The 22,460-nt window shown below is 41.8% G+C and overlaps 1 long non-coding RNA gene across 1 annotated transcript; it reads right to left on the bottom strand.

Annotated features, from left to right (window-relative positions):
• Positions 1-3,985: 3,985 nt before the first annotated feature.
• Positions 3,986-19,039, bottom strand: LOC138849276 (uncharacterized). Its single transcript, XR_011387868.2, has 2 exons — positions 18,842-19,039; positions 3,986-4,324 (listed from the first exon to the last, which is right to left on the bottom strand). It is a non-coding gene; the product is annotated as an uncharacterized LOC138849276 (long non-coding RNA).
• Between the last annotated feature and the right edge of the window lie 3,421 nt (positions 19,040-22,460).

Here is a 22,460-nt window from a genome sequence, read left to right as displayed (position 1 = left end):
GGAGCAAGAGATGGCTGAGCAAAGATGCTTGGTGTTTATCTTCTCACAGACGCACCATTTGAACAGCTCTTCACGCATCAACTCAATTCCACACGATCTGCTGAGGCCCGGGGAGAGCTCGCAGTGCCTGCTTTTAGAAGAAAAGACACTGAAGAAAGCAAGCAAGAAGGAGTTGCCCATGTCACTCCTCCCTCGGATATAAGTAGTGAATCATGAAGAGATGTGTCCCAGTTAGGAGAGGGAGAGGGAACGAAGCACGGTCTTTAGACCTGCATCCCAGTGCCAGTGTCATCTCAATAAAAACCAGTGCTGGACAGGCCCGGAACTGCCCTAATCCCAGGCTGGAACCTGAAGACTGAATATTTTTATTCTCCTTGGCTAGGTGATCAAATGACCACCTTCTCCAACCTCCCCCAGTCCAGACACTAGGGAATTTGGCCAGGAAAGTCAAGGTAAGACCTTGCCTTCACGCGCCAGGTCAAACCTACCCCATGAGATCTAGTACCACAGAAAATCCAGAGAACATGCCAGTGCGAACAGAGGAAGCTTCCACACTTGCCCCAGCAGCAGGCAGTGATATGCATACTGGTGGGATGGGCTTGCTTTAATGTATATCACTGCCAACATCAAGTGGACCTAGCATGCACTCTCAAAATCATGCAGGGCCTAGGCCTAAGCATGCGACTCAGCTTAGTGCCAACCTCGGCAGAGAGGGGGTTGCCTTTATCACCCCATCAGCAACCTTGGGAAGACGGCAAGAAACCATATAATTATGCTGAGACAGTGCTAGCATGGTAAAGCCCAATACTGAGAATATTCTAACATTCCATGGCCCCAGACCTGTGGATGGAGCCTCTGGACCTGCTCTGTGCCAAGTAACCCTTATGGGGTTGATCAATCTTATATCCTAGCCTTCAGCACCAGGATTGGTAGCAGTAGTGTCAGGCTGTGAGTGCAACTCAGCAACAAACTCCTTTCCCTGTGTCATACTGACCTCAGTGGGCTGTGGGCTATGAGTGTGATCTAGCAATGTGGCACTGGTGACCATGTGACTATATATCTAGGCCTAATCCATCCATGGGAAGAAACTTACAGGAACATAGTAACCCATTTTGGACACTTCCCCTGTTTATTCTCAACAACTCATCAATGGCAGATTTGGGACAAATCTGAGTTTCAGGTGCTTCTAGAACTGAAACAATGACAACATACCAACAGTGGACCTGTGGCAAACCTCAACTTAGAGCCCACCTGGGCTGAAGTAATGGGAGAATCCAGTCTGAGAGAAAATAAACAGATTGCTTAGTGTTTCTGGAACAACAGTCACAGTTGAAACCAGATTGTTGTAACTAATGCTTTCATGAACAAATAACAAGCCTCAAGAACTTTCAGGGAACCATGACCTCAAAAAGAAAAAAAAAGACCAAAGTAAGGGGCCAGAAATAAATCACTTAGGAACTGAAACTCCCAAACACTCAAGTGAAAAATTAAAAATAGCTGTTTGGTGGAAGGTGTATGCCCAAAGGCTTAAGACATTGATTATTATGCCCATGTCACATATTCGAGTCCTGGCTCCACTCCCAATTCCATCTTCCTACGATTGCAGACCATGGATCAAATAGTTGGGTCCTTGCCACCCGTGTGAGAGATCATGATCAAGTTCCAGTTCTCAGTTTTGGTCTGGCCCAGCCCTGGCTGTCACAGCCATTTGAGGAGTAAACCAGCAGATAGGAGTCTCTCTCCCTCTCTCTTTCTTCCTCTCCCCTCTTCCTCACCCTCCTCCCTCCCTCTCTGTTTGTCTTTCTCAAACATTAGAGTGATTGATGTAAAACTCAGGAGAAGGAATTGTGAGTGATAAAAAAAAAAACCCTAAGGAATGGAGACTTTGAGCCACTAAAAGAGTATGTGCATCTACTGAATAAGGAGGAAAAGAAAAATAAACAGGAAAAGGAAGAAGAGAAAAATGCGGCTGAGTCTATGCTTGAATTTTTCTACTGTGGTGTATCCCTGCATGCCAGGAATATAGACATCATGCTCTGCAATGCTTTGGGAGAGTGACGGTGCTAGTGGAAAATGCTACTGAGCCCTAGTAATAACTCTAGAAGGCTCTAGAGTGAGATTGTTAGCCATGAGACCATCATATGCTTGGGAGATGTGGTCAAAACTGTTTGGAACAGTCCTGAAAGCACCCCCCACAAGACTCAGACTTTGTGTAAACAATGAAGGATGTGGGAATTAGTCCAATAACCCAAACATTTGAAACTTTGGCTGCAGCAGGAGTCAGCTCCAACATAAAGAGGCAATGTTCCCATAGTGAGTATTGACAAAAGTGGTCACGGGAAGTTATGTCTCACAAGCAGAATTCAGGCCTGAGATATCAATCTCGAAAAAAAATCAAATGAACTTTCAAGACATGCATCAAGAAATAACTGGAGATTTTTTACTTAGGGTAGGGGAAGCAAAGGTGGGACAAAACCATTTTCTGGGTCAAGTATGAAGAGATGAACTGTTTGCAATATTTGGATTATAAATGTTAATTTTATCCACAGCCCTTTGAGATTAGAGGAAATTTAGATAACGTAGATTTCAGTGAATTGATTTTATCTAAAAACTGCCCTTAGTAACTTCAGAATTTGTTATGGAGATTTAAATTCAACATTAGAAATTGGAACACAGCATGACTTATGTGACAACCTAGAAGATGTGCAGATATTTGGTCTCCAAGGAGAGATGCAGTCTCAGCTGAGGGATTGTGAATGTGTGTATTCTTTGGAAGAGACAGATGGTGTACCATTGAATGTACCAACACTAATGTGCATAATATGCACAGCTGTATGCATTTCCTCCTGTTTAAAATATCAATATACTGGTCCTGGCACTGTGGCATAGCTGATAAAGCCTCCACCTGCAGTGCCAGCATCCCCTATGGCCACCAGTTCGAGTCCCGGCTGCTCTACTTCAGATCCAGCTCTCTGCTATGGCCTGGGAAAGCAGTAGAAGATGATCCATCTTTCAGATGAGTGTCCTCAATTGACAAGCCTTAACATGACATCAGTGGCCCAAGGAAAAGTGTTGTAAGGGCACAGATCCGTTTACAGCCAAATGTGAGTTTTCAGCTTAGAGGCAATGAGTTCATAATTGGTACAAGAGTGAATAATGTCTCAGGCTAAAAGAACAACACATAGAAAGTCCTTTGATAGGAAAATACTAAGCGTGTTCAAGAATTTGAAAGAAAGACTGTGTGGCTTGATGAATCGCATTTAGAATGATAGGAGATGAGAATGGAGAGATGCCAAAAAGCAATGCAAAAAAGATTAAGTCATAAAGGGATTTACTGGCTTTCATAAATGACTATACTAGTAGTAATGTAAGCTTTAGCAAGGTTTTATCCAGTAGCTCAAATATGGACAAAAGGAACTAATTTATCATTTTTCCCACCTTGCTTTTTTAAGGTGTCTTACAGTGTCTCCAAGGTAGCTGTGATTCCCTGCTTGCATTTGGGCCATCTTCTACTGCTTTCCCAGGCCATAGCAGAGAGCTGGATTTGAAGTGGAGCAGCCAGGACTTGAACCAGCACCCACGTGAGATTCTGGCACTGCAGGAGGCAGCTTTACCTGCTATACCATAGTGCAGGTCCCTCAAATACATTATTTCAACTGCTAAATTTCAGTCTTGTTTTTTTGACTTTTAAATTTTTCCCTAAACGCTCCTTTAAAGAAATGCCAGTATTTTTCTTTCACAAAGGCAAGACTAAATCAATTTTTTAATTTATTTTTGTTACTATTGCAGTATGGTGCCAATTCTATTTATTTTTTTAAATTTATTTCCACCCAAAGAAATCTTTTATTAAGGAATACAGACTTCATGCATTTCATAAATACAACTTTAGGAATATAGTGATAATAGGCTTCTTTTAAGTAAGTCAACAAAATGTATTTTCAGAAATTTGTGTTAAAAGAATTTAGGGTTGATACAAGAGCTAAACTTTTTTATTAAAGTTTTTTATTTATTTTAATTGAGAGGTAGAGTTACAGAAAGTGAGAGGGAGAGACAGAGAGAGGTCTTCTATCCGCTGTCTCACTCCCCAAATGGCTGCAACGGCTAGAGCTGAGCCAATCTGAAGCCAGGAACCAGGAGCCTTTTCCTGGTCTCCCAGCTGAGTGCAGGGGCCCATACACCTGGGCCATCTTCTGCTGCTTTTCCAGGCCATAGCAGAGAGCTGGATCAGAAGAGGAGCAGCCGGGACTAGAACCAGTGCCATATGGGATACCGGAGCTTCAGGCCAGGGCGTTAACCTGCTGCACCACAGTGCTGGCCCCATGACCTAAATTTTAACAGAAGACACCTCTTATTGATACCAATAGCATCATTATTAATTTGGTTTTCCATATGTCTTTTGTAATATATTTCTGCAGAAGAAGAATAAATTAAACAAAGGAAATACATGGTCATAATGGTGAAACAAAGGTCACATAATATTTATTTGGCACAAAAATCAGGCTTTTATACAATATTTAAAGGAAGAACAAAAAAGTATTGTACAAAAATGGATAAAGCTTGGTAATAGAGACAGAAATGAACAAAAAGGCAGAGACAGAGGCAGGGAGGGGGAGAAAAGAAAGGATGTGCTCTCACACTAATCACTTGGGATTTTTTGGACAGCACACTTGATATTTAGACATAGCCCCTGGCATGAGAGGAGGCTGTGGTACAAATATCCGTTTGTGTTCTTCTGTTTAGTTCTTGGAACAATGCTAATTAGCAGAGTAATATCCCCTAGCACCAGTAATAACCTACTTAACTTTCAATATGCTGCAAGTTCTACAACAGCTGTCACTCAACAGCCAGTGTAACTACAGCACTGCATAAAAGTGCAAAGTCGTAATACCTGATACCAGAAAAATACCTCAAAATTCAAGACGGGAATAAAGCTCCTCAAATTCTGCACACTGCTAGGAAAAACTCTTGGTGGTAACTTGATGATCTGACCAGAATCCTTTAAGTGAGAATTAGGAAGGAACTAGAGTATGGTACAAGCAGATCACAGCTAAAGACAGCCACCAGGAAGTGAAGTCTCAAGAGGTGTGAAGTTTTACCTGGCCAGAGGAGGCACAAGGAAAATTTTTGTCTCTGATGTCTGTCTTTGTTCCTTAAGCTGAAAATTTCATAACCAGCTCCTCCGTAGAAAAGAATGCTATGCATATGCAGAACGAAGTTCCCCTGTTTCAGCAGAGGTGGCCCATTCTTTGTCTTCCATTTATTAACTGCGTGTTCACCAGCATGCTAAAATACAAACTGAGGAGGACGGGAGAGCTCAGAGCAGTGGTTCTCAGCTGAGCATGAAGTCTGTCCTCAGAGGATGTTCAGTAATGTCTGGAGAGACTTGCAGTTGTCACAACTAGGGATGGGGGGTTCTACTGGCATTCGGTGTGAAAAGGCCAGGGCCACTGCTAACATCCTGCAAGGCACAGGACAGCTCCCACGACAAAGAATTTTCCAGCCCCAAATGTTGATAATACTGCACTAGAGGAAAAGTGGTGTAGAAAGAACTCACTGGAGAATTTGTTAGGGGTGTAAATTAACGAGCCCCACCCAAGCCTAATGAGGCCGAAATGGAGGTAGGACCCAGCCTTTGAGATTTAAGTCTTCCAGGTGACTCTGATGAGCACTCATGTTTCAGAACAAATGGTACAGAGATGATTTTGAATGGACTATAATTTATAAATATATTTTTTAACAGAAGTGATATACTTATGATATACAAGGTGATGTTTTGGTAAATGTGTACATTAAGGAATAGCTAAATCAGGCATGGATTCCCACACTTAGGTTTTGTGGTGAGGATTTTTACTACTCTCTTAACAATATTCTAGCAGACATTGTTTGACTATGAACTACAGTCAGCATGCTGTGCAACAGACTTCCAGAATTTCTTCATTCTGTCTAACTGAAATTTTGTGGCTTTTGATCAACATCTCTCCAATCCTCTTACACCCTAGGCTCTGAGAGCTGCCATCTTATTCTTCATTTCTATGGGTTTCAACTTTTAGATCCCACACATAAGTGAGAACATGCACTATGTACCTTTCTGTGTCTGTCTTGTTTCATTTAATGTGTTTTCCAGCTTCACCCATCTTATTGCAAATGACAGGATTTCTTTCATTTTAAAGGCTGAATAATGTTCCATGGTGGACAGACAGATGATAGGAATATATAGTTCTCACATTTTCTTTGTAGATTCCTTCACTGATGGATACTTAGGTTGATTTTGTATCTTGGCTACCGTGAATGCTATTGTTGTAAACATGAGAATGCAGATACCTCTTTCCCATACTGATTTCATTTCCTTTGGATATATTTTAAGGAGTGAGATTGCTGCATCATATGGTAGTTCTATTTGTAATTTTTTGAGAAATTTCCATACTGTTTTTCAGAGATTGTACTGTTTCAAATCTCTACCAGCAATGTACAAGGACTCATCTTTGTGCACATCTTTGTTAATGCCTACTTTTTGCCTTTTTGATAACTATTCTAGCAGATGTGAAGTGATAGTTCATTAGAGTTTTATTTTGCATTTCCTTAATGATTGGTGATACTGAACTATTTGTATACCTTCTTTTGAGAAAGACCTATTCAAATCCTGTGCTTATTTGAATGCATTATTTATTTTCTTATTCTTATGTTATTTGAGTTCCTTGTATATTTTGAATATCCTTTATCAGATGTATGATTTGTAAATAATTTTTTCCCGTACTGTAGTTTGTCTCTCTACCGTCTTGATTGTTTTCTTGCCGTGTGGACGCTTTTTAGTTTCCTGTAATCTCACTTGTCTATTTTTGCTTTTATTGCCTATGCTTTTGAGGTTTTTAAATAAACATTGCTATTACAAATGTCATAGAGCTTTTCTTCTAAAAATTTTATAGTGTTAAGAGTTAAGTATAAGATGCTTATCCACTTTGAGTTTATTTTGTATGTGGTATGAGAAGATGGTTTAATTTCATTCTTTTCGGAGTACCATTTATTGAGGAGAAAAATCCTTTCTGTATTGTGTTCATGTTATCTTTGTCAAAAATTTAAATGCATAAATTTATTTCTGGGTTTCCCGCCTTCATTTCTGAGTATCAGCTTTTCTGGGTAAAGGATTATTTGTCAATAGTTTTTTCCCCCTTTAGTGCTTTGAACATATTATGCTACTTTCTCCTAACCTGTATGATTTCTGCTGAGAAGCTGAGTGCTAGCCTTAGGAAGCTTCCTTATTTTTTTCTCTTATTGCTTTCAGGATCTTCACTTTGATTCTTGGCAGTTTGATTATAATATGTATTGATATAGTCTTTTAATTTAATCTGTTTTGAGACTTTTAGCCTTCTACTACCCAAATATTTATATCTTCACATAGATTTGGAAAATGTTTACCTATTCTTCCTTTTGTAAAAAAAAATATTTTATTTGAAAGTCAAAAATCTACAGCAATGGGGGAGGGAAGGAGAGAGTGAGAGAGAGGGGGAGAGAGAGATCTTCCATCCGCCAGTTCACTCCTCAGATGGCCACAACAGCTGGGTCAGGGCCAGGATGAAGCCAGAAGCCAGGAGCTTCCTCTGGGTCTTCCATGTGGGTGCCAGGGGCCCAAGCACTTGGGCCATCTTCTGCTGCTTTCCCAGGCCATTAGCAGGGAGCTGGATCAGAAGTGGAGCAGTGGAACATGAACTGGCGCCCATATGGGATGCTGGCATTGCAAGCAGTGGCTTTACCCCCTAAGCCACAACACTGACCCCTAGCTGTTATTTCTTTAAGTAATCTTCTCTGTCCTTTTCTGTTTTCTCTTTCTTGAATCCTTGTAAATAAAAGATTTGTTCACTAGATTTGTCCCATAAATCCTAACTTTCATCATTCCTTTTCATTCTTATTTCTTTTACCACCTTTGATTGTATATTTCTTTTTTTTAACTTTTATTTAATGAATATAAATTTCCAAAGTACAGCTTATGGATTACAATGGCTTCCCCCCCATAACTTCCCTCCTACCCACAACCCTCCCCTTTCCCTCTCCCTCCCCCCTTCCATTCACATCAAGATTCATTTTCAATTCTCTTTATATACAGAAGATCAGTTTAGCATATATTAAGTAAAGATTTCAACAGTTTGTATATTTCAAACATGTCTTTGAGTTCAGAGATTGTTTCTTCTGATCAGTTCTGCTGTTGATGTTTTACATTGCATTTATTTCACTTTATTCATTGTAATTTTCAGCTACAAAATTTCTGCTTTTTGATTTTTCCATCTCTGTTAAATTTCTCATTTTATCCAACTGATGATTCACTGATTCTTTTTGATTGTCTCTGTTTTCTTAAAGCTTGCTGAGCCTATATAAAAATTTCTTTGAATTACTTTTCAGATGATTCATAAATCTCAACTTTTCAGACAGCCTGGTGCTGGAAAATCATTGAGGTTCCTTTGGTGGTCATGTGTCTTTGGTTTTTCATATATCTTGTTGCCTTCTATTGACGTCTGCACATTTGGTGGAGTTGTCATTTCTTCTGGACTTTTTTGGGCTAGTTTTGACATAGAGGTCTTCCCCTACTGGGGATTGCAAGGGCACTGACTAGACAAGGTGCAATGGTTCTAGCACCATTAAGGGTGAACCTCTGTATTTTCTGGGCACTTATGTCAGCTGAGATCAGAGTTGATAAAGACCCAAAAGATCTTCAATGGTATGTATGTGGTGGCGGTGAGAGTTGCTGGGGACTTTGGTGGTGGTAGCCGCTAAGGTCCTGTCAGTCTCTTTTGCTGTCACCATGGAAGTTGGAGTTAAGAAGATCATTCTTGTCACTGGGTTTTGTCTATTGATCTCCTTGTGAGGGCGCCAGTGTCTGAAGAGTATTGACTGTGGATTAGTCATGGAACTGAGACTTGAAGCAAGAGCGTACAGGAAGGGACTTTTGGTTTTGGGAACTAGAAGGGTAATGACTGGTGTCTGGGTTACAGGCACCCCACTACCACATTGGTGAGAGCACGCAAGGTGTGGGTGATTGTGAAACTAGCAGGGAACCAAAAATAGGACGGGTATGCAGAGAGGTGTGGTATCTCCGGAGTCAAGATGGGGCCCAGCTCTCCGTGGAAGCTAAGCTGGTGCCTGAGGTGTGAGCATGTTCAGACAGGCCTTGGCCTTCTGAGCTAGCCTGCTATTGTAATGGCCTCAGAGTCTGAGACATGGGCATGTGTAGTACAGCCACAGAGCTGAGGTCTAAGGTGTGGGCTTCACAGAGTGACTGTGCCTACAGGAAGGAGCATGCACAGGATTGGGAGTGGTGGCAGCTTTCCTATAAAGCCTTGCAACAGCAGCTGCTTCTTTTTGTTTTTCTTTTTTAAAGATTTATTTATTTGAAAGGCAAAAATACAGAGACAGAAGGGGAGAGAGAGAGAGAGAGAATCTTCCATCTGCTGGTTCACTCCCCAAATGGCCGTAACAATCAAGGCTGGGCCAGGCTGAAGCCAGGTGCCTGGAGCTTTTTCTGGAATTTCCACGTGGGTGCAGGGGCCCAAGTACTTGGCCATCTTCCTCTGCCTTCCCAGGCACATTAGCAGGGAGCGGGATCGGAAGTGGAGCAGCTGGTACTTGAACCGGCTCCCATATGGAATGCCAGCACTGCAGGCAGCAGCTTAACCTTCTATGCCACAGTGCCGTCCTCAGCAGCTGCTTCTTCAGAGGGTGATGTGCAGTCACTTCTTCCTCCGTAGGGTTCCTCCATGGGAATGGCTATTGGTACCTCACAGGTGTCCTCTGGTGTGGAGTCCATGGTTGTTTCTCCCACATGGCTGATATTGGTAACTTCTACCTATCTCCTTTGTCCCTAACCATGGCAATGGATCCTTGCATTGATCCTTTCTGTACATCATAGGTCTTGTCAAGCTCTTGTCATGCTATTGTGTGACACATTCTAATTAGATAATTTATTCTTTTAAATGTTGAATCACTGAAATTTACAAATTATTCACTTCTGGAAATTCCCACCTGACTATAAATCATCACGTTGTAACAAGAAGAGCTTCCCTAACAAGCTGTTGAGCCACCAGAAAAATTCCCAGCCCTTTCCCTTCTTTCAGCTCCTCACCAAAACCTCAGCCTCACAGGAGGGTCAGTAAGGGCTGTCATTCCTCACAGAAGGAGTCTTACCATCCTCAATCGTGGTCACTTTAGGTTGTGCAGTGCTTCACAAGTAAGAACATAAATGAACTTTATTTTTGTAAGGTAAAGAAGTTGACAAATAATTTATTTCAGCTGTAATTATAGGAGGGACCAGCATTGTGGCACAGCCCACTGCTTGCAATGCCCCATTCAATACTGGAGAATCAGTTCAAGTCCCAGCTGCTCCACTTCTGATCCAGTTCACTGCTAATGCACCTGGGAAAGCAGTAGAAGATGGTCCAAGCACTTGGGCCCCTGCCACCATGTGGGAGACTCAGATTGAGTTCCTGGCTTCTGGCTTCTGGCTTCTGGCTTCAATCTGGCCCACCCCCAGGAGTTGCAGCCATCTGAGGTGTGAACCAGTGGATGGAACATCTCTACTTGTTTCTCTCTGTCACTCTGCCTTTCAAATAAATAACCTTTAAAATAACTGTAAAAATGCGGTCATCAAGATTGCAGAGTAGAAGAGCCTAGCCTTCATCTCCCACACAACCACAAATACAGACAGCTATCCACAGAACTGTCCCTGAGGGGGTTCAAGGGCACACAGAAGAATGTTCAGCCACACAGTGAAGCAAAACAAAAACAGAAAATCCTCACTGAGAGGCTTGCCGGTGAGATCAGACTACCCAAAGTGCTAGCACAAACAGTAAGCCTTGGCAGGTTCCGCATAGTGCAAATTCTGCAGATGTGCAGAATTCGAGAGGAGCAGGGGCACAGCTTTCTCCAACTGGATTTCAAAAGATCTGCCTGGAAAGCTGCAGGCACCAGTGTTCAACTCCAACAGCAGTGGGCTGCAGCCTGAATCAAGCCCAGCAAACCCATGGTTGTGGTGCTGCATGATGTTTTGGAGACCCAAGCCCCCCAGTATGTCCAAGAGATAACGCATGGAGTGAAGGATTACTTGAAAATATAGTGTCTGCTCTCTTGAGTTTCAGAATTGTCATGGACTAGGTCCACCCCTTTCTCCTGGACTATTGCTCCCCTTTGGAATGGGAATGTATGCTCCATGCCTTCCCCTCAATTTCTTTTAGAAGTGCTATTAGACTGTTCTCTTTCTGTTCCTGCATTCTCAGGTAGGCTGCTAAATTTGATGACACTCTGCTAGCCTGATTGATTCCAAATCGCAACAATCAGAGCTTGCCTCACCAATTATCGCTGGCCAGCTTTCTCCTACCTAATCCGTAAGCACCTTGCTCAGGTTCCTAACTAGGACTCTGATTTGAGAACTACTCTTCACTTCTTACTAATAACATTTCTTTCTACAAAAAGTACCACAGCTTCAGTGACTGGCCTTCCGATGCATGCATGCAGATGGATCCCTTTTTGCTTGTTTGTTTGTTTCTGTAAAAGGAGTAGATAACTTGTTTTAATTTCATGTACTCACGGCTGTAAGAAGCTTCCTTGTGTTTCTTATGAGATTTTGGACTTTTGAGCTGGTGCTGGAACAAGTTAAAATTTTGGACCATTGGGGTGGGATAATTGTATTTTTCACTGTAAGAAAGATGTGAACTTTGAGGTATTCCCTTATGGATCTCATGTATCAATTTTATTGCCTTTGTGCAAGGGTTGGGAGGTTGGGACTTTAAGAGATGATTAAATCAGTGAAAGGGTTTAAGCCTTTCTCCTGCAACTGGGTTAATCATGTGAGAAAGAATTATTGTCTTTGTGGGTCTTGGATTACTGCAGAAATAATGCTCATTTGGAGTTATAATTATGAAATGAGGAAGTAAGCTGCAGGGTATGGAACTACAAATAATACTTACTTTCTGATGCTCTCACTGGATTTGCTTACAATGACTTCCTGAAGACCCAGCTTTGCTTCTGTCTAATCCTATCTAGAATTTCCATGTTCTCTTACCAGTTACTTGAAGATATTTCTTCATCTCAATTAAGCATCAGATGGCCTTCACAGCTGTGACTTGTAAGTCCTGAAGTATTACAAAAAAGAACAGTGAGGCCGGCACTGTGGCATAGCAGGTAAAGCCGCCACCTGCAGTGCCAGCATCCCATATGGACGCCGGTTCAAGTCCCGGTTGCTCTACTTCTGATCCAGCTCTCTGCTGTGGCCTGGCAAAGCAGTAGAAGATGGCCCAAGTGCTTGGGCCTCTGCACCCAAGTGGAAGACCTGGAAGAAGCTCCCGTCTCCTGGCTTCGGATCTGCGCAGCTCTGGCAGTTGTTGTAGAGTGAGCCAACGGATGGAAGATCTCTCTCTCTCTCTTTGCCTCTCTGCAGTTCTGCCTTTCAAAAAAAAATCTTTAACAAACAAACAAAAAACCAATGTTATGCTGCCTACAAGAAACTCACTTTACTTTTCTTCCAGTAAAAACACGCAAACACTGGAAATGAAGAAAAGCTACTCTATGCAAACACAAGAGTAAAATCATTCCTTTTTTTCCCTCATACAGATAACATACTTAGATTGTTCATGTTTGACTCAACATTCCATCTCATTATTCACTGAAGTGAGTCTAGCACAGTTACATTGTTCTACCAAGGGCCTCTGTCAAGAATGTGAATACCACACTGTTAAGAGAAAAGTCTTTTCATGAAGGCAAGTTCTATATCTTTGCCAAAAGGATGTCAGGCCTCAGTGTTCTGAGATACCAAACTACACTTGAGGGGCTGGCGCTGTGGCACAGCAGGCTAAAGCCCTGGCCTGAAGCGCCAGCATCCATATGGGTGCTGGTTCTAGTCCTGCCTGCTCCTCTTCCGATCCAGCTCTCTGCTGTGGCCTGGGAAAGCAGTAGAAGATGGCCCAAGTCCTTGGGCCCCTGCACTCATGTTGGGGACCTGGAGTTAGGCTCCTGGCTCGTGGCTTTTGATCAGCACAGTTCCAGCTGTTGAGGCCATCTGAGGAGTGAACCAGCGGATGGAAGACCTTTTTCTGTCTGTACCTCTCTCTGTAACTCTGTCTTTCAAATAAATAAAATAAATCTTAAAAAAAAAAAACTACACTTGAAACTCTAATTGCTGAACTAATAACATTAATTTCCTTACTTTTATAGCCTGTCATGTTTTTGTTGTTATACCTTTTCTAGTATCTATTTTTCTTTGCAGGTTTTTGCAATTTTCCTACCAAGCCATGCTGTTGGTAAAATCAAACTAAATTTCTAATTTTTCAAATACAAATAATAGTATTAACCAGTATGCTAGTTTGCATGTGGCCCTCAATATTATTACTATTAAAGACTATTCTGTAGAATGGCAAAAATAACTAAGACCTAGCCTATATACTGTTTTAAAATTTTTCTCCTAGAAATATAATCATATTTTCTTAAAATTGAGGGAGTTCCCATTTCAACCTCCTCTACAAAGCCTGAATTTTTTCTGTTAGTTAGCACATTGCAATTCTTTTTTTTTTTTTTTTTTTTTTTTGACAGGCAGAGTGGACAGTGAGAGAGAGAGACAGAGAGAAAGGTTTTCCTTTGCCGTTGGTTCACCCTCCAATGGCTGCCACGGCCGGCACACTGCAGCCGGCTCACCTCGCTGATCTGATGGCAGGAGCCAGGTACTTATCCTGGTCTCCAGTGGGGTGCAGGGCCCAAGCACTTGGGCCATCCTCCACTGCACTCCCTGGCCACAGCAGAGAGCTGGCCTGGAAGAGGAGCAACCGGGACAGAATCCGGCACCCCGACCGGGACTAGAACCCGGTGTGCCGGCACCGCTAGGCGGAGGATTAGCCTAGTGAGCCGCGGCACCGGCCACATTGCAATTCTTGACATTAAACTGACTCAAAAGTCCATCATGCTAGTACGCCACCCATTTCTAGCCTGCAAGATGTCTCTTTTAATAACCAGACTTTTTGTACTAAAGTTCTGAATTTTCCTTCTGGCCTGTAGCATTTAAATCACAGATAGTAGGAACACCTTAGGTGCTAAAGCACTAACAGATGATAATGCAACTTCAAATTAATGAGGTACTTTGTGTTTGAAAGCTTTTTTTTTTTTTAACCTGTGGGAAATGGCAGCTGATGTGGTATTTTTTTTTAATGAATATAAATTTCCAAAGTACAGCTTATGGATTACAATGGCTTCCCCCCCATAATGTCCCTCCCACCCGCATCCCTCCCCTTTCCCACTCCCTCTCCCCTTCCATTCACATCAAGATTCATTTTCGATTCTCTTTACATACAGAAGATCAGTTTAGCATACATTAAGTAAAGATTTCAACAGTTTGCTCCCACACAGAAACATAAAGTGAAAAATACTGTTTGAGTACTAGTTATAGCATTAAATCTCAATGTACAGCACACTAAGGACAAAGATCCTACATGAGGAGTAAGTGCACAGTGACTCCTGTTGTTGACTTAACAAATTGACACTCTTGTTTATGGCCTCAGTAATCACCCTAGGCTCTTGTCATGAGCTGCCAAGGCTATAAGCCCCCTGAGTTCACTGACTCTGATCATATTTAGACAAGGCCATGGTCAAAGTGGAAGTTCTCTCCTCCCTTCAGAGAAAGGTACCTCCTTCTTTGATGACCCATTCTTTCCCATCGAGGTGGCATGTACCAATGCCATATCACTAGTCCCAGTGATCAATTTCTGTTCACAATTGATCGTAATGATAGGACTAAGAACCAAAGGGATCACATAAACAAGAATAGTGTCTGCAAATACTAGCTGATAGAATCAAAAAGGGAGAGAATGACCCAACATGGGAAGCAAGATACACAGCAGACCCATAGAATGGCAAATGTCCTAACAGCACTCTGGCCTCATAATCAGCCCTTAAGGCATGTGGATCCGGCTGAAATGCCCATGAGAGTATTTCAGGCATGGAAAGCCAAGACACTCTGGGGGAAAAAAAAAACCTAAATGAAAGATCTCCACGAGTGAGATCCCAGTGAAAAGAATGAAAGCTTTTTTTTTTTTTTACATGTGTTTACCTCTTATATTCTTCAAACAACAGCATAAGATGAATATATTTATGCCATCTGTTTTTTTAAAAAATTCAGAAGCTCAGATGAGGATTTGGTGCAGCAGTTAAGCAGTTCTTGGGATGCCTGCATTCCACATTGGAGTCCTGCACTGGAGTCCAGGCATCACTTTCCATTCCAGCTTCCTGCTAGTGCGCACCCTGGAGGGCAGCATGGGATGGCTCAGGTAGTTCAATGCTGGCCACCCATATGGGATGGAGTTCCAGGTGCCTGACTTTGGCCCTGCCCAGGCCTGGCTGTTGCAGGAATTTGGGGAATGAACCAGAATTTGGAAGATCTCTCTCTCTCTCTCTGCCTTTTAAAATAAATTAAATAAATAAATAAGAACTAGGAAGCCAAGAACACTAACTTGTGGGAAATGGCATAGCAATGGTGATGTCAGAATGTGAGCCTAGATCTTTCTGCTCTGAGCCCAGAATAGCTGCATGCCCTCCCGTCCTCAGAGTGTGTTCTTGAGGAAACACCTGCACCCTGTCTTTCCAGGGCACAGCATCAACGGGACAACAACAAAGCACATAGGTGCTTTTGCAGTGACCTCTAACGGTGGCTTTCTTCCACTAACAACATGAGGAATTCTTCCTCCCACATTTCCTTCCTATTTTCCAGTGCGTATCTGGGGTCATCTATCTTCACTCTGTCTGATGTTGGAACTTCTGTCTCCTGGAGTTAAGGTGGTGTTTACCCCTTACTTCCTTTTGGCCTCATTCAATGAGAGCTTCAAACACAGTCAAATCGTCTACACTGTGAGTACGGAAATCTTGCCACTACCCGCAGAGCCACTGAGCCCAGTGGTTGTGGAAACCAGTGCCCCCGGCTTGCTGTCATTGCCAAGCCAAGGAGGCCCTTTGCCTACTCAAACATGCATATTAAAGTTCTTGCTATGTTTGGATTAGCCTTTCCTCCCAATTTGATGAGTTTTCTTGCAACATTACTCCTCTCTGAAGTCCTTGACAACACGTGGGGAATTGTGAGCCTTGGGCTTTGCTCTTGGCTCTGGTTCTGGAAGCTGTAGCTGAGTTTGACATTGGCAAGGAGATTTGCAAAAGAATGGATTATAGAGCAAAGGGGAAACTGAAAGAAGAATCTTTGAGAAAGTGGAGTAGAAAATCAAACAGTACGGATACAGAATCCTTTCCAGTATCAGGGAGGGGACAAAGCCAGCTCCAGGCACCAAGGTGAGGAGAAGGGAAAGAGCAAGCCCAGGGGTCCCTGGAAAGGCAGTGTGTGGCACGTTTTACTGAAGCAGCCTATGTAGAGACCAGATCTTTTTTTAAAAAAAAAAAAGTCTGGGGACGCAATCTTTGATTTAGTAATTGTACTCTTCACTGGAGAATCATAATTCCAATTGGGTTGAAAGAGATGGAGATCTCAAGAACTTCGACAGGCTGGATAGTCCATTGAGAAACTTGGAGAAAATTATTCTAAACATTTCTATTTTGCTAATTAATTGAAATCTATTGACGTTACTGACCATAGTTTTACGCATTTAAGGTGGAAGTTCAGGTGTAACATTTTTTTTTTCAGTTCAATGTGTCCTTTTGTTAAAAGGACAAATATGCCCTGTGCCAAAATGAAATTCATTGTGAAAAATAGCTTGTAGTATTGTCAAATGCATTAACAAATATTTTAAATATATATATATATTTTAAATTAGGTTTATTTGTTCCCCTTATTAAAAATAACATGATAATTAAAATCAACGTCTAAAAATACATGAGAGTAGAGCATGAAATAAATGTTACTTTTTAAAAAAATTACTCTGGACTCAGTCAAAGGACATTTGGAACATCTGAGTAGTACCTCTAAGATTTATACTTTGAAATACTTATTTTCGGGGCCGGCACTGTGTCGCAGCAGGTTAATGCCCTGGCCTGAAGTGCTGGCATCCCATATGTGTGCTAGTTCAAGACCCTGCTGCTCCACATTCTATCCAGTTCTCTGCTATGGCCTGGGAAATCAGTGGAAGATGACCCAAGTCCTTGGGCCCCTGTACCCGTGTGGGAGACCCAGAAGAAGCTCCTGGCTCCTGGCTTCGGGTGTTGCAGCTCCGGCCATTGCAGCCAGTTGGGGAGTGAACCAGCAGATGGAAGACCTCTCTCTCTCTCTCTCTCGCACTCTCTCTCTCTCTCTGCCTCTTCTCTCTCTGTGAAACTCTTTCAAGAAAATAAATAAGTCTTAAAAAATAATAAAATACTTATTTTCTTCATCCACAAATTAATATCCAGTATATAAGGGTAACTGGTTAGTTCCCTACTTCCTATTGTCTAGTGCTTGAGTTTGAGTTTTACATGGATCCTACAAATTCTTATTCTTCTTCAATCACTGATTTTAATTTCTTGACTCCAGTAAGCACCTGAAGTCACAGTTCCCATTCTAGAGGCATCAACAAACTTTGTTCCTGTTCTTTTCTGTTTTTTCAACTAGCAATCTCAATTCCACTGTCCTGTAAAAGTAATTTCTCCTCTTTTTTCAAGATACCTGGGGACACTACTTGGTTCTTGGAACCCATACCATGTTTCTAAACCAGTGAGCTATTAAATAACTTTAGACATCAAATAATATGATATAAATAATCGCAAGACATCGTACAGGGTTAGTTTCTAAATTTGCATAAAAAATTAGTAGAGTGAAGTACGAAATGATTGGGGTCTGGACTAGTGATTAAGACATGCAGATTGCATATCAGAATGTCTGGATTCCATATTTGGCTGTGCTCCTGACTCCAGCTTCCTGCAAATGCTGGCACTGAGCAGCAGTGCTGATGTCCCAAGTGGCTCCTGCCACCCACATGGGAGATTAGATTGAGTTTCCAGCTCCCATCTTTAACCCCAGCCCAGTTTCATTCGTGGCAGGCATTTGGTTGAGAATGTTAAAAAAAAAAATAAAAGCAAATACAAAAACAAAACTAGGGATTAGTGTTGTGGCACAGCTGATTAAGCCATAGACAGAAATGTTGGCATCTCTTGTGGGTGCTGGTTCAAGTCTTAGCTGCTTCGCTTCTGATCCAGCTCTCTGTTGATGCTCCTGGGAAAGCTGTGGAGGATGGCTCAAGTGCTTGGGCCCTTGTACCCAGGTAGGAGACTTGGAAGAAGCTCATGGCTCCTGATTTTGGCCTAGCCCAGCCCCAACCATTATTTGGGCAGTGGACCAGTGGAGAGAAGATCTCTCTCTCTCTCTCTCTCTCTCTCTCTCTCTCTCTCCTCTTTCTCTGTCTCTATAACTTCTGCCTTTCAAATAAAATAAACTTTAAAAAGAAAAACCCAACAGAAACCTGTAAAAACATGAGAATTAAATAATTGAAATTGAAAGGCCTTTTAAGAAACCTAATAGTCATCTGAAACACAGTTTGGGACCTGCCAAGCAAGAATATCCTTCATTTTATAATGACATCATTGAAAACCACAATACAATTAACCTAAATTGAGCACACTCCCCTTGAGGAACTTTATTTTATCCTGGCTCACTCTCTCTTCATTCCCCACTTCAATCTCAGATATTATCTTCAGCTCATTTTATAGATAAGGAGGCTTTTAAATCATTTCACATAGAAGGAAGCAGATTGTAGGGAAGATCAAAGGTTTGTGTGAGGTCACAGAGTTAGGACAAAAGAAAGCATCAGTTTAAGGCTCTTGCAGGCCAACCTAGCACTCCTTGTTCTAGTTTCTAATTCTGTAGGCGTGTGCATTCAAGAGCTGTGAGTTGGGAAAGAGCTGCTACCTGTGATCAAGCTGGCGGCGTCCCCTTGTAGCCTGTTCAAAGTGACAACGCAGGAGGTGACCTCTGTCAGCCAAATCTGATCTGGTTTCTGTATCTTCCCAATTGTATCAATGCGTTGACCCCAGCTGGAACAGAGACCCCCAGGCTGGGAGGAGGTCGAAGCAGAAAGGAAGCCTGACTGCCCTCAGGAAATGAGCATATTCGGTTATGAAGAGAGGGAAGAGGAGGGGAAAACAATTGAGCTCTGTTTCCTAAGCCACAGAACTGGCACCAGGCTCTGCTGAAGGAAGTACAAACAAAAGCCTGGTTTGTTTCCCAAGCAGCATTGCCCTCTAAGGCCTCTCCACAGAGAAGAGATCTGGAAGAAGCCAAATGGATTAATTTTTAATCAGAGAGAGAGAGAGAACTGCACGTGGGAAGCATTTTGGGGAGTAGTTCTTAGCTGCCTCTTGCATGGTTTCCAATTAAGGAGCGTTAGCATCTAACTCCCTGAGGATTCCTGTTTTATCCTTCATAGCCTGAAACTGAAGCTTTTAAGATTCTCCATGCATTGCTGCTCCTCACTGCTACCTAGACTCCCTTTTCTGGCTCACTCTTTCAAATTCTTTGCTTTCAACCTGTGTCACTTTTATCAGGATGACTTTTTCAGTCTGTCTCAGGCCGACATCAGTTGGGCCCTTTAAGTCTCATTGAGGCTTCTGTGTGCAGAAAACAATACTTACAATATGGTATGTTATTGGTGGCATTCAACTCAGATTTATATAGTGAAAACTGATCTTATATTTTTAAACACAACTGCAAAAATTCTAGTAAGTGACTTTATAAGTTTAAGAAGTTTATGTTGAAATTAAACAATTTGTTCTTGGTTACCATTTGATTAGTTTAAACATTTCACAAGTAAAATTTCCACAAAACTTTAGATATTGTACATAAACATAAATTATTTATAACTTAAATGTATGCAATTCAACAAGTGGATATTCAAAGCTAATTATGTATTGATCCTAAATATTTAAAAGCATTTTATACAACTAATTAATTCGTGTATTAGCTTTTTATTACTTTAAATAAATACTTGAGAGGAATTTCTTTTTATTATTATTATTTTATTTTTTTAAGATTTGTTTAATTTTATTTGAAATAGTTACAGAGAGAGATAGAGACAGAGAGGTCTTCCATCCACTGGTTCACTCCCCAGATGGCCACAACAGCTGGAGCTGCGCCAATCCAAAGCCAAGAACCAGGAGCTTCTTCCGGGTCTCCCACGCTGGTGCAGGGGCCCAAGCACTTGGGCCATCTTTTACTGCTTTCCCAGGCCATAGCAGAGAGCTGGATGGGAAGAGGAGCAGCCAGGACTAGAACCGGTGCCCTTATGGGATGCCAACGCTTCAGGCCAGGGCTTTAACCCACTGCGCCCCAGCACTAGCCCCAAGAGCGGAATTTCTTATAAAGGAAAATTGTTTGTTTTCACTTGCAGTTTTGGAGGTTCACAGTCCGAGACTGTGTGCCTCCCTTAGTCTTGTATCTGATGGAGACAGAGATGATAGAGCATGTGTGGAAGGAAGATCACATGACCAGCTAGGAAGCAGAGAGGCACAGGGAGCATAGACTTCATCTACACTGTGTGTGATCTCTCCTTGTAATGCCATCATGATTCAATCATGGGTTCTACCCTATCAATCCAATCATTTCCAAAAAGCTACCTTTTCCAAAAGGTACAGTTTATGGATTACAGTGGCTTTTTCCCCCCATATCTTCCCTCCCACCCGCAACCCTCCCCTCTCCCGCTCCCTCTCCCATTCCATTCACATCAAGATTCATTTTCAATTATTTTTATATATAGAACATCGATTTAGCATATATTAAGTAAAGATTTCAACAGTTTGCACCCACACAGAAACACAAAGTGTAAAGTACTGTTTCAGTACTAGTTATAGCATTATTTCACATTGTACAACACATTAAGGACAGAGATCCTACATGAGGAGTAAGTGCATAGTGACTCCTGTTGTTGACTTAACAATTGACACTCTTGTTTATGGCGTCAGTAATCTCCCCAGGATCTTGTCATGAGTTGCCAAGGCTATGGAAGCCTTTTGAGTTTGCCAGCTCCGATCTTATTTAGACAAGGTCATAGTTAACATAAGACTTTGAGGTTCAAACATCTGCATGAGTTTGGGGAGTCAATTCTATTCAATCCAGAGCAATTATATTTCTGTGAACATTTCCAGATATTGCCACAATTTTATATAATAGATTCCTCAAGAACCTCAAGCAAAAACTCCATAAACAAAACCTTCCTAAACGCATAAACAATTTTAGTAAAGCTTATGATGAAAATTACACATTCCCATGATATTATTTAAAGCATCTCAACATCATAAAAAACATAAATTCAAAAGTTTGGCAAATCAGATTATTCATGTATTTAAAACAAGCATAAGTGGGCAGTATTGAGAATTTTCTCAACTTTGACACTACTGATAGATTTGACTGAACAATCCTTTGCTGCACAAAACTAGCTTGTGCATTGTAGGATGTTTATAAGCATCCCTGGGCTCTTTTTGCTATGTTCCAATAGCATCCTCTTAGGTACGACAATCATAAATGTCTCCAGAATTTTCAAAGATCTGGGAAGCTGAGAGTCAAAATTACTCTCAGTCACAAACCCTGGATAAAAGATAAAGAATAAAAAGAATCACAGATAACGGAAACCAGTGTTAGAGTATTTGTGGAAATGAAGGGGGAAAAGTAGGCTCTCTTATGGCAGTGGGCAGTGTGAAAGTGAGTTCATGAAGAGTTGGCAGTTTTTCTAACAATAAAGATTAGAACATGATTGTGAGTGAGGTAGGGCACCTGAGACAGGGTTAAGAGTATGTCAGTGGAGGGGAAGAGGCCAGGGAGTTGAAAGGATTATCCACGTATGTGTTGATATAATTTATAATAATGACCGAAGTAGTTTTGGGGACTGGCAACTAATCATCAACTAAATGTCTTCAAAGCCTAGAAAACTATAAGTACTTAAGAATGATTCTACTGATGGCTCAAGATGTGAATGGTGACAAAAATGTGCATAGTGAAGACCATGCTAATGATGTCTTAGATGTAAACAAGTGTTCTACCGGGACATGGACTGAAGACCACTCTTGTTGCAGCATGACAAGAAACCTAGACTTAATGCATCCTTGCCCTGAGACTCTGTGGAAGGCTGAACTTAAATATGATGGATTGGTTTGTTTGGTGGAAGAGATTTCAAGGCAACAAAGTATTCAAGGTATGGCCTGGATTTTAATAGCTACTATTAAGGATATTTTTAAAGATTTATTTATTTATATGAAAGTCAGAGTTACACAGAGAGAGGAGAGACAGGGAGAAAGAGAGGGAGGTCTTCCATCTGTTGGTTCACTCCCCAACTGGCCACAACAGCCAGAGCTGTGCCGATCCGAAGCCAGGAGCCAGGAGCTTCTTCTGGGTCTCCCACGTGGGTGCAGGAGCCCAAGGACCTGGGACATCTTCTTTTTTTTCTTTTTTTTTCTTTTTGACAGACAGAGTGGACAGTGAGAGAGAGAGACAGAGAGACAGGTCTTCCTTTTTGCCATTGGTTCACCCTCCAATGGCC

The sequence above is a fragment of the Oryctolagus cuniculus genome, chromosome 4, assembly GCF_051225735.1.
Source record: "Oryctolagus cuniculus isolate XC-2025 breed Fujian yellow rabbit chromosome 4, ASM5122573v1, whole genome shotgun sequence".
NCBI lineage: Eukaryota > Metazoa > Chordata > Mammalia > Lagomorpha > Leporidae > Oryctolagus > Oryctolagus cuniculus.
Note: the sequence above shows the minus strand (reverse complement) of the source record. Positions and strands in the feature narration are given on the sequence as shown.